The sequence below is a fragment of the Plectropomus leopardus genome, chromosome 19 (assembly GCF_026936395.1).
Source record: "Plectropomus leopardus strain MGB_pleo_1.0 chromosome 19, ASM2693639v1, whole genome shotgun sequence".
Lineage (NCBI taxonomy): Eukaryota > Metazoa > Chordata > Actinopteri > Perciformes > Serranidae > Plectropomus > Plectropomus leopardus.
In genome coordinates, this window is record NC_142194.1 from 13,185,953 (window position 1) to 13,199,547 (window position 13,595).

A 13,595-nucleotide genomic window follows, 5' to 3' on the forward strand; every position below is an offset into this window, starting at 1 on the left:
CTGTGTTGGAGTAGAGAACGAGTTGAAAAACATGCAAGTGGTATGAGGAGAGGTTTGGAAAATACTGCCCTGTAACATTACTAGTTTGAGACTTACTTCCCTGGTTTCTGGCTTTGAGTGAGTAACTCATGTTCACTAATATTGATTAAACTTCTCCTAGGTCATGGACATGACACAATGGAATTTTTCATTTAAGAGGTGCTCCCTTTTAAGTAAAAAGAGTATTAACAGAGAAATACTCTGCTACAAGTAGAAGTCCTTCATGCATGTGTCAAGTCATGGAGAACAGGACTGGTCTCACATGAAGACAACAGATGAGCTGCAGCAGGACAAATTTTAAAAGTTTAAGTGAAAAAAAATCAGGCATGTGAAAACAGGCAGACAGAGAAAGAGGCAACAGAACTCAAAACCAAAGATGAAGAGACGAAGAACAAAGGGACTTCACAGAAGTGAGAAAACACTAATTAGGGAAGTGGGAACAGGTGTGTTGACTTCAGGACTAGTTAGGGCAGGTGAAACTAATCAGGACGGGCAGACAAACAAAACACAAGGGCACAAAGTGAAGTGGTCTGAAATGAGAGATCTTAGTAACAAAATAACACACTAAACACGACTGAAGAAGTAATCAAACAAAGTAAAAAAAACAACATGGCATCAAGAGGAGATCAGGGTAGACAGAATGGCCCTTTTCAGAGTTATTACAATTAATATTGCATTAATATTTACATTGCTTTAATGTTGCATCTTAAAAAAAGTGTGTTAATTTCACATACTGTATGCACTGCTGGGCAGCTTAATCCATGCTGCTCACTCCTGCATATCGACTTCAGCAAACTTAATGACATCACTCTTAATCATTTTTCCCCCCATAGATGCACTAACCATTAATTACCACAAGGTGTCACCCACACTTAGTTTAACAATGCACACAAACTGAAGGTCCCTGCTTCTGTGTGAGCTCAACCCTACAATTCACTGATGATGTATAGAGCACATTATTATATCAAGGATACTTTTGAAACCCAATACTGAACCCTTATGACATATGGTAATGACACATGTAAATTTCACACTTGATTTTCACCTCAAATGTCATTTTAACATCAACATGTTCCTCTTTAAATGAAACCACTCAAATCCAATCTGAGTAAAACAATACAATAATCCAAACTGTCATCTAGGTTCTGATTTTGAAACATAGTTTTTGTCATTCATGCCAGTGTTAATAATACAGAATAATTAGTGTTATTGTCACTTTGCTGTGGGAGAAACTACATCATGGTTTGTAACATACAATATGATAAAGAAAACCTCAAAATGACTAAACAAAATCATCATAATTAGGTTTAATCATTATGTCACTGGGAAACTTGTGTTCAATTTTGACATAATATATGAAATTAAATTCTAACTTTTTTTGCTATTATTGTCTTCATAATTTTACTTAGAAAAGAACACATGCATCTCTGGAAATGTGTTTCATTGCAGTGTGGGAAAAAAAGATTAAAGAGGAATATTTATCCAATCAGAAGGTTTTTTTCCCCTAATAAAGTGAATTAGTCAAATGCAATGACTAACACAGGGGGACCATATTGGGTTGTGACCCTGATTGTAGACAACCATGAGCAGAAATACATTGAACTTTGGTTCAATGTACATTTTGGTGAACATTTTGGTTGTTTTACTGCAAATCCTAGGGAGCCAAAAAAAAAACATACTGCACCAACATTATGGTGATGATAAGCCTACCCCTTTCTGTATTCTTTTTTTTTTCATTCTTAGTTTCTCCCTCTCTCTCTTGTCCTGCCCCATCTTCTGGCCCCTCTGCGCAATCTGTGCCTCTGCCACCTTTGGCACCAGCCCGCCCACCGGCACCTGTGCCAAGCCTGGCAACCCAAACCAAGACGCTCTGCTTGGCTCAGTTCAATTGACTCGTTTAGGCAATTGCACCCTGACTCTGATCTTTATGGCGGGTCCCTTATTTATCGCAGGCCTTTGTGAGTGAAGGCAGTTTTCTGTCTTATGTTGTCTATTAGGTGTAATTTTTCTAATTGTGTTATTAAAATATACAATATCCCCATAGAGCTCATGTGGATTATTTGTCGTCATCCAACAAAATCATTAGTAATCTTTTAACAATCCAAAATTATTTGAATGATATCATTCTAAAATTGGTCATAATAGGACTGCTATAATTATTTCTTGTTTTTCTAAACCATATATATGAGATTAACCCCTTTTTCCCCCCAAATTGAGGCTAACAGAAGCTGTTTGAATCCAGTGCGTTTTTTGTGCCATTCACTCCTTATTCCATTTTCTCTTTCAGCTCTGTGACAGATGGCGAGTCCCTCTCCCCCAGGGGAAGCCAGTCTCTGTGAATGCGGCCGCATGTCAATCACCGGCTCTCATGTGATGGCTCTTGCCAATGACGTGCCAGCCATATGGGCCTGGCATCAGAGCTGGTATGTAACCCACCCAGTCCTGCCTCTGAGGTGCCACACGGATCCCTCCACGCGTTTGGGCTGGGGATAGCAGCAGCAGCAGACAGACAGAGCAGGAGAGAGGAGAGAGAGGTGTGAGAGCAAGAACACAGCGCGTCGCCTGCACAAGCATCCGTGCAGGGCGTGTGGATGTGATGCCCACCCGGAGAGAGATGGTGTAAACAAACCCGCTTTGCCCCGTCACTGAGCTCCAGCACGGAGGTAGGTTGCACGTTTCTAATCAAATATGAAGCCATCAGATCAAGATTTTGATTTTGTCTTTGTGTGTTAATGTCTTGTGAGGGATGAAGAGCGTTTATCTATAATATTTTCTCGCGTCTTTTTCTCGCATGCGACGTGATCAAGAGGCTTTTAATCTCTTCTTCGGGCTCTTTATCGCCGCTCTTATCGAAGATATTGATCTTTATTTTTGATAGATTATGTTTAAAATATAGAAATCAGCAAATCCATATTGATTCCGTAGCTATAGGCCGTTCTTGCACTTTTTTATTCATAATTTGCGCTGATTACGTTAGAAAATGCGCACCAGAGTGTGTTTTATTATATTTCATTATCAAAGAATAAAAGAAACCTTACGGTGTGTGTGTGTGTGTGTGTGTGTGTGTGTGTGTGTGTGTGTGTGTGTGTGTGTGTGTGTTCCCGCACGACGCGCGTCAGAGCACTGTGGGGGTAGAATTCTCCACAGAGATACACAGGCTAATTGACAAGGTATTGGTTGGCATTAATTACATTGTGCTTACAAGATTAAGGGGGGGAAATAAGCGTCCTTGGACTCCACGCGCACAGCTGAGCTCAGAATCCGTGAAGATTTCGGGAAATTGCAGCTTTTTATTAAACTTTGCTTTAATAAATAACTTGCCTAGGGTAATTTATTGGTCAGTGTGATATCATGAATATGCATCTATGAAGTGAGCTTTTAAAAGAATTATGATGATCAAATATCACATTTAAACCTCGTCTTTTGACATATTAAATGCAGCCTTGATTAAAATGACAGCTGCTTTTTTGATTATGGGGGGAAAACGCATCAATTAAATAAAAAGATAAACAGTCCAGATTATTATCTTAAGATCTCCCCATCGCCTTTTATCATGCATAGGCGGTCTAAAGTTCAGCAAAGCAAAATATTTTTTCTGGGGCCTGCATGGTCTCAAATAATGCCCAAATTGCGCTTCGTGAACCTGCATTCTCTACTCCTGTTTCAACATCGATGTTATTATTACTCTTCCTGAAATATCTGCTATGATTCATACAGAATTATGTTTATTTTTTCAACCTCATAAATCTTATCTTGTGCATTCTTTTGCATGAAGTCATTTTGTATAAAACCTGTTAATTCAGATACATAAAAATGCTGTCTGTGATCTGGTGTGGCCCGGCTGTGCTGGAATCCCTCCAGGTTGGTAATTTATAGGACGGAGGAGGGACCCGCACCCTAAATGCGTCCCTGAGGTCCCAGCTGGAGCAGGCCAGCGCCGCTCCCTGTGCCGGGCTGCTGGAGGGCTCACACCGAGGCAGCATGGAGGCCGAGGGTTGGCCCACGCTGTTGCTTAATGCCACTAAAATAATCGATTATACATATAAAATATTAAAGGCTATTCCATCTTTCTAGAGTCTTTATTATAAATAAAACGGTGGGGAAAAGATCGAAGGCCCCATTTTCTCAGAGGATATTAAATAGAATTATGTCAAAATTAACATGAAAACTGCAATTACAAAGCACAGACCGTTTCTTTTGTGTATGAACATTTACGGATACTTGCAGTGTATTTTACCTTGGGTAGTGGATGTATGATGGTACTGTGGGACAGTGGGTAAAGTGGGACTGTTAACATTTATCGTTTTTATCTTTATCTTTTATCCTGTAAATACTTCAATTACTAAAAATCGACACCGTGTCCATCATGAGAAAGTATGTGATTTAAAAAAAAAAGTTGTGTGGCTATAACATCACTTCCAGACACCATATCAAACAAACTTACATTGAAAGCAAAATGACATGGCATTCTGAGATAAATGATAAGGTTATTAAAAATGTATTTTTTGTGTTTCTTTCTTTCTTTTTTCTTCTTTTTTCATTATATTAGACATTTTAAGCTGTTTAGAATATCATTCTATGAACGACATTTAAATTAGAATAAAAAGGAGCAGAAGGTAAATTATCAGGAAGTGACCCACTTCACCAGTATTCACTCACTTCAGTGAACGGCCTTGTGTGAGCTCACTGAAAAAAGGTTCTCTTGTTTTGACAGCACACCTATGGGTGCATCATTATCAACAGGGTGCAAAACAGTCCAGATTTAGTGTCCACTGTGTCCCTTGCAGGTTGCTTGCCACGATGTTGAGCCGCCTGTTCAGTGAGGTCCTGCCGGACGTCCAGAGGCTCGCGGCTGACTGGGTGGAGGACACCGAGAACGACGACTGCAAGGACAAGGTCGAAGAGCACGAGCCCTGTCACCTCGGAGAGGACGACCTGGACGAGCCGCTGGAAGGCAGCAGTCGAGCTGAGTCCGAGATGGCCGGCGATGACGATGAGGATGATGAGGCCGAGGAAGAGGAATGCGACGACGAGAACAGCGGTGACAAACCCAAGAAGCGCGGCCCAAAGAAGCGCAAGATGACGGCGGCGCGCGTGGAGCGCTCCAAGGTGCGTCGGATGAAAGCGAACGCGCGAGAGCGCACGCGTATGCACGACTTGAATTCCGCGCTGGACAATCTGCGCAAAGTGGTGCCGTGCTACTCCAAAACGCAAAAACTCTCCAAGATAGAGACTCTGAGGCTGGCCAAGAATTATATACTAGCCCTTGGGGAGATTTTACGCAACGGGAAACGGCCAGATGTGGTGACCTACGTGCAGATGTTGTGTAAAGGCCTGTCCCAGCCCACTACAAACCTGGTGGCAGGCTGTCTGCAGCTCAACACCAGGAACTTCCTAACTGAACCGTGCTCAGATGGAGCCCGCTTCCACATGCCCAACTCTCCTTTCTCCGTCCACCCCTACTCCTACCGCTGCTCTCGCATCTCCAGCCCGCACTACCAGCCCGGTAGCGGCGCGCTTAACCTGCGGGGCCACTCCTACGGTTCTGGATATGAAGCTGTGTACCAGCCTGGCGGGACGTCTCCAGACTATAGCAGCCCGGACTACGAGGCCGCGCACAGCCCGCCCGTCTGCCTGAATGGCGGGCTGTCCGGGAGACAGCAGGAGACCTCAGAGACAGACAGGAACTATCATTACTCTATGCATTACTCTGGACTGACAACGTCTCGGGCCAGCCACAGCATACCTTTTGGGCCCTCGGGAGCGCGCAGTGGCGGTGCGCACTCGGAAAACATTCCACCTTTCCACGACGTGCACTTGCACCACGACAGAGCGCCACCGTATGAGGATCTCAATGCTTTTTTCCACAACTGAGTCCCTTACAATCACTGACCTTATAATGACAATCCTAACGTGTAATATTGTTTGGGAAACGAGAGAAGCTTCTGGAAGGATGAGAGATGGAAGCGGCGCAAAGAGTCCTCTGATTACCTTCTGTATTCTACTGATGTCATCCCTATACTGTTGTACATCCTATCAAAGTGTGTCCAGTAATATCCTGTATGCAGAATGAGTGCAATTGACATAAAAGATGTATAGGCCTAAACATGTTATGACACAAACAACAGAAATAAAAAAAAATGTTTTATAACTGTCTGACATGATCAAACAGCTCTTCTTCTGAACATCATGAGTGTGTGGACATGGAGGCCTGAGGCGGTGGCTCTGGCGTTTTTATTCAATAAATCTTAGTTGAAAAATAAATAAAAATAAAATATATATATATAGGCTAGGCTGAAAAAAACATACACCCAAAAATTTGTCTGAAATATTGTAATCAATGATTTTATTTTTTCAAATTATTGTGTTGTTATTTTGAATCAATAGGCTTTTAAAAATATTTTGAGGTTTTTTTTCTTATAAAACAGACACTAAAATCACTTTTTAAATGGTTTAGCTGTCAATATTATGCAGGCTTTAGTAATGATATGACTATGAATGAATGAATCTATGAATATATATAACAAAATATGCTTGGCTTGATATTATGACAAGATACAAGATCTTTTAATTCAATCTTAAATACCAAATAATGCACAAATGTAAAATTCTGAGATTCACCTCAATTTTAGCTTTACAAATTAAGAATTAATTGGCTTAGTTTAAATATATGGAAACAAAATTTTGTGCATGATCATGGATAACAGGTGGAGGCACATTGCACACAACACTATATGATTTTGAAAACTGATTTTGGGTGTGATTAGGTGTCTTGGCTTGTAGTGTTTAAAATATATGAGGAACGACGCAAAACATGAGATATTGCATATTGTCCAATTAACATCCATTCAAAACTGAAGTTATATTTGACAATAGACTGTTATCAAATAATCCAAGTAAACACTTGATTTTGAGCGGCTAAGATACAAAATCATGTAAAAGGAATTGACAGAATTAGCGGAGTGGCACATAAAAAAGTGGTAGTAATGCTCTCTTATCAAAGAATCTGACTATTTTTAGGCCACTTTATGTTTTATTCTAACACTTTAACTTGGAAATTCATGCAGCGCTGAACTTTGATGTGGCCTTAATTAGACGAACGATTCATAAGGATTTATCCTGCCTCATGCAAAAGATATGTTTCCTTTAATATCACCTGAAATTATTGAATTAGTGGGACTGAAATGCTGTGCATATCATTCAGATGGATTTGCAAAAGTGTTGGTAATGCACAACAAGCAACTATGAAAATAAATACATATGTATTATAACAAACTATGTTCATGTATAATATTTCCAGACCTGTTCAATGGCCTGCCGCAAGGTAATAGAGACAGTATGACTATTTTCCTTATTTTAACAGAAAGCATTTAATTTAACCCACTGATACATTTGACAAAAACACTGAATGTAGCAGCTGATCAGCACATCATGTGGTTTTCACTTGCAGTCAGTTCTCTTAGAGACTGCTGGTTAAAAGCAATGAAACATTTTTCATTTTGTTTTCTTAACTTTCAGCCGTACATTCAGCAGTGTGATAAAGACTTAGAATGAGAGCAAAAGGCCTCAGCTACACAGAGCAAGAGGGAAAATATACAGACACATCACACACCGCACACACAAAGTGCATTTTTAGATGTAAATGCTCAGCAGTGACCGTGGATGCGGGCTTACACATCAGCATGATTTGATCCAAACAAAGCACCTGCCAGACAATCCAGGTGAGTGAAAATAAAACAATCATCTTGTCAACAAGTCACATATTAATTCATAAAAATAAATAAGTGAATGCTTAATAAACCCCGTATTTTCTCTCATGACATTTCTTCTTATATTTAAAAATAAAGGCCTGTAAGCAAAAACTATTTCCCTGGCAGTTTGGAAAATATGAAATACAAGTTGTTCAAAATTGCAATGGATGTTCATTTTACACAACCCATATTTAAATTGAATATTTGACACTTTGAGTTTATAGAGGCTAGGTCACATCACTGGTGATTTCTCAGATCAATAGTGGGAGCAGGCTCCATCTTTGGACCGTTGCCCTGGGTCCCATATGTTGCTGCGGACGTCCAGGGGAAATCAGCAGCGGGCACTGCAGGGTGGAAACTGTACCATCCAGCACCGACCCCGGCAAAAAGGAACAGAGGAGATGTAAGCAGATTCTGCATGGCATGGAGTCACACTGCAAAAAAATCTCTTTTTATTACAGCCATAACATTTTTTTTTTTAAAAAAACATTCTTAATTTGATTTCATGGTTGCCTAAAAGGCCCATCTGACTCACCACATCAGTGAGAGAGTTGGGCAGGTGCAAAATCAGGTGAATCAATGGCCCGTTGGTTTGAAATGAAGAAGCCCAGCGATGGCATCATGGACACACACACTCATACACACCTCGCACCGTGGATTATACACACAGTCCAAATGGTTACTACCAACACCAATAATAAACAAACAGAGAAATAAACAAATTTGAAAGCCTGATGTAAGAATTGGAAAGGCTGCAAATCTGATGATAAACAAGGACAGAAAGATGCTGTTTTAATATATCAAGAGATTATATATTTTGTCACCTTACATTTTTTTCAAATATGTTTTTTTTTTATCATGAACAATAAATCCTTCAACAGTTTTTTTAAAGGTGAGTATAATAAAAAAAGGTAAAATAGGAGTCTTCCCTTTAAAAAGTTGTATTGTGAATATACTATTATCCAATTTAACAAACAATAATAATTTAGGGACAGTTAAAGATGTCTTTATACTACAAACTACGTATAGGATTTCCATTTTTTTAAAGGTGACGTACCATTTTGGTTATTGGGGGCATAGATAGGTGTAGGTTTTGTTTTAACCTTAAAAGAGACAAATGCAGAAATAATAAATTTTGAGCACTTAATTTGTTGCTTTCCAGTGAATTTTAAGCACCAATCTGTGCATTTTCTGCATTATGGTGTAAATAGCTTAAATCTTGTCAAAGTAAAAGTCCTCTGCTACTTTCATGTTTTTATTGGGTCAGACAAATGCACAATTTCTAAATACTGAGAGGGACATGTCCCCTTCATGTCCACTGAAACCAAGACCTATGTATAAAACAGTATGTAAACACTTTTGTTTACTACGATTTAAGTATTAAAAATTAACTGAGGTTTGCATTTCTTTCACAGATGGATTTTTTTTTAACTTTCTTTAAAATGACATCATAGTTTGATTAATAAATGCAAACGAAAAATCCACTTGTATGAGTGTTTGAGTGCAGTCATTTGAAAATTTAGACCTTGTGGTGTATTGTATAGGGTAAGAGTAGGTCCCCATACCATTTTTTCCATGCTGGAAGTGCTCTTTTTTTCTCCCAGCATCCCTCTGCTTCATGATTAGTCCACATCCCAGTCCCGTGTGAAGGACAGACCTCAGAGGACAAGGTGAGAGACACATTTCTGATTTGACTTTGCGCCCTAAACCTCTCAGTTCAATTTTTTTTTTTTTTTTTTAAGTGAGGAGGGGCGGCGGCTGGCAAAGGATTTGATGGCGGAGCGCGGTGCCAACTCGCTAAATGTCTGAGCACCAGTAAAGCCAGAGACCAGTAAAGCCCACCATCACCAACCCCGGTGCCAGCTGCGCCACGTGGCAGCCAGGCGGCCCCTGCCAAAGTGGCCCTTGTGGGAGGGACCCAGTATTTCTTTCCTAATTCACTCAGCATCTGTTCATTATTCTCCGCTGTTAAAGGAGGCAGAGTGTCCACGCGCGGCCTTGGACAAAAAGAGGACCTTTTTTCCCGCGGTCACGCACTTTTGCACGAGACTGCAGAGAAACTAATCGGATATTTCTACCGTGTTAAAGGGGGATTTTTATTGACTTCTGCTGCAGACTTTTAAAATAACCCGTTAAACTCACCTGTGGGTCCAGTCTCATTTGGAAAATTTAATTTTACCCCAAACCTAATTAAGAAATTAAATTAAAACATTATTATCTTCGCCTTTGTTATTATTCCCATTATTACCTCAGGAATAAGACGAAGCGAATATGAATGTTGCAGTGATTTAACCCAAGTTAAACCTGCCTGGATAAACGAGATATTTTATTAATTCCTTATTATGTTTACTCATATTTTTTTGCTCACCTCCCACTTGTGCGGAGATCATCGTAATGTAATGGTCATTGTGAAGATCTATGGCCAATTGGGCTTAACTGACGTAACTAAAGTCCATAAAATCAATTAATTGGGATCCTGTTCAAGCGTAATTGTCCGAATGAGTGTTTATAAAATACCCCGCAATTAGTGTAATTGAATAATCCCGCACAGAGCTCCGTTTCACTGCTTTAAAAACGACCAACTGATCCGATGAAATCGAAGAAAACACTGAAAACACAACACGAAATAGGCCCAGGCCCACTGCACACAAATCTCCATCTGGAGAGTTTTACTCCCATTTATCAGATTAGGTTAACATTTATCGGATTCATTATTCGGGATTAATCTGGGGAAAAAAATAGCCTATTTCACGGCACTAATCAGTGTCATAATCATAACGTAGAGGGGGTTTGTTGCGCGGGAGAGGAGAGTGACAGAGGTGGGAACCGGAAATAAACCCTGAAAATAGCAATTTGGATATTAAAGGATGATGACATTGTCCCATCAGTGTGTGTGTGTGTGTGTGTGTGTGTGTAGGTTTTGTTTCAACATGTGCGTGTGTGGGGGGTGGGGGTGGGGGGGTCTTTGGGCAGAACATTTTGAGTATCAAACACTTAATTTCCTGCATTCTGGTGAATTTTTATGCACCAGTTTATGTCTTTTAATCTATCAAAAATAAAAGCCCTCTGCTACTTTTATGTTGTTATTGAAGGAGATAAATGCGTGTTCTAAACACTGAGGTGCATGTGTTGCCTGTACTTCCCCGAAATCTACACATTTGTGTGTGTGTGTGTGTGTGTGTGTGACAGGAGAAAGCACTATGATGTATATGCAACATGTTTTATGTGTCACACACGCCCCCTTATTTCCACCAGTTGAAGAGAGGGCAACCAAAAACAAAAGCCACCATTTAGACAAGCTTGTCTAGGTGCATGCAAGGCTAAATTTGGGAGTCACCTCCACCGCAATGGGCATCGGGTGCCACTGCATCATGCTCACCCACCCTGCATGCACCCTCCCATCATCACCGTCACCCTGCCAGCCTGAGCACCACGCCCCGGCTCAGTGAGAAGAGATGAAGCTGGCATAGGGCGAAATTCCACTGCATGTGAACAATGGTAGTGTGTGTGTGTGTGTGTGTGTGTGTGTGTGTGTGTAAGATTATACACTCCCTCACTGCCCATCTCTGTGGCTCTTTGTGTTACAAGGGGATAAAAAGCACGCAGAAGGTGTAAAAGTATTAGACCTCACTGTGGGTTTTTTTGGACACACACACACTCAAACACAATGAAACCACTTGCAGACTCGCTGTCGAGTATAAAAGCACACATAAGCCCATGAGTGAGGATTTGTCATGTTTGATGTGTGTGTTTGCCCCACGTGTGTGTGTGCAGTGTACAGTCTGTGTTGTGCATGGTAGGGTATAGAGGTTGTTGTCACTCTGCACAGATGGTGGGAGTGTTTTTTATTTATTTTTTGTGTGTGTGTGGGGGGGTGAGTGTGAGGAAATGAGGAGGTGGGGAGGGGGGCAGAGGAAAAGGGGAAGGAGAGGCGAGGCAAGGAGGAGGGTTGCGTCTCTGATGCTGCCATGCCACGGTCACGCGGGCAGCAGTAATTGGCCTCCATATTGAGGGGTTTTGCGGTGCTGCGGGGTGGGCAAACTCCCAGCTGGACCTGTCAGATGGTATTCAATCCAGCTCATTGCCCTCGCTCCTCTGCTCCTTTCTCCTCTCTTTCCCTCTGTCTCCTCTTCTTCTCTGGCATGTTTGCCCCCCCTTTACCCCCCTCATCCTTAAAATCTCTGCTTCATCCCACACAAAAAACTTATTCCCTCTTTTCTTTCACCACTTATTTCTCTTCTCACACAGCACTTTTTTTTTTTACAATCCCAGCATATCACTTTTTTTCCTCACCTTTCTCTTCTCTTTACTTTCTTCTCGCCAATTTTTCTCACTCATGGCACATGGTCACTTTCTATCTAACACGTTCAACTTCTTAAAGTACATCACACCCTCGCCTGGCTCCGCCATCGCCGGTCACCCACATGCATACACATACACTTTCTCCACATAAACTCACCCGTACAATTGCTTCTCCCGAGACACACAGAACAGCTCCCACCCCTGCAATTGTGTCTCTCTGTGTGTCTGCCATCTTAAGTTTTGACTGAAGTCACACCGCAGACCAAAAACGGTTGTCTTTTTTTTAAAAATGCATAGTGTAGTGGAGACTTCTTTCCAGATGTGGATGGAGGTCAAGTTAGAGGTCAGGAAAAACAGTTAGATTTGTTGTCTTTTTTGTGCATGTTTAGGTAGTTTTAACATGTTATAACAGTGACTGATGCAAAGTGCTAAAAAGAGGGGTTGCATTTGTGAGCACGTATGGCTTTATGATGCTGTTATCATGCTTTTCTGATGAAACGGTGTGAAACAGTCGTCATATACTGTATTTGTTATGTACAGTAGGTTTCCAGGCTCACTGCCAACTGTGGTGTTATTGGGACATATGGATGGTAGTATGTATGGATGGGCTTATTCTCAAAGGTGAAGCACAGAGGTGATAGCTGTAAGGTTAGAGAGGCAGTTCGGTCTGTAGATTTAAATCTGCTCCCAGCTCAGTCAATCTGGAAGAGTGAACAAGTAAAATTTGGCATCTAACACCCCCATATTTGACCTCAGTTGCTCCTGCTCACTGTGCATAATAGAATGATAGATAAGATAAGATAAGATAAGATAAGATAAGATAAGGATACGATACGATACGATACGATACGATACGATACGATACGATACGATACGATATGATACGATACGATATGATACGATACGATATAATACGATACGATACAATGCAATACGATACAATAAGACAATTTATCCAGAAGGAAATTGGTGTGCAGTAGTTGTAATACAAAGTTGGAGCGCAGATACAAAGAGTGCATTACACAAGGACTAAAATAACAAATCAGAAAATAGAAATGTATGGCAAATATCAAATAAAAGATATTAAAAATATAAAAACTAAGTGATAGTAAGGTGCAAATAAGATGTGATCCAATATATATGATATTTACAATGGCAAAAATAGGTAGAATAAAGTATGATTGCTTATAAATACTTTTGTACAGCATGATTATTCAGAGTTAAATATCCACAATTTTAACAATGCAAGTGACAAAATTATTACTGGATGTGATTGGGCGATATGGAAAACATAACATATTACAATATGTTTAACCAAAAGCCCTGTTATTGATATTGCAAGGATATTGTTGGGTTGACTATTAGTGCTTTCACAAAATATTTACATTATGAGATTTTTGATAAATAATAATAAGTAATGTGAATATATGACAAAGTGGGTAAAATCAAATAACAAAACAGCTCAAACAGTCCGATCATAATTTTACTTTAATGTAGCCTTTA

General features: G+C 40.4%; 1 pseudogene across 1 annotated transcript; it reads left to right on the forward strand.

Moving 5' to 3' along the window:
* LOC121958968 (neurogenic differentiation factor 2 pseudogene) lies at window positions 1–6,195 on the forward strand (annotated as a pseudogene). The gene is made up of 3 exons (XR_015775048.1): window positions 1–117; window positions 2,327–2,702; window positions 4,827–6,195. The product of XR_015775048.1 is annotated as a neurogenic differentiation factor 2 pseudogene (transcript).
* Window positions 6,196–13,595: the final 7,400 nt, after the last annotated feature.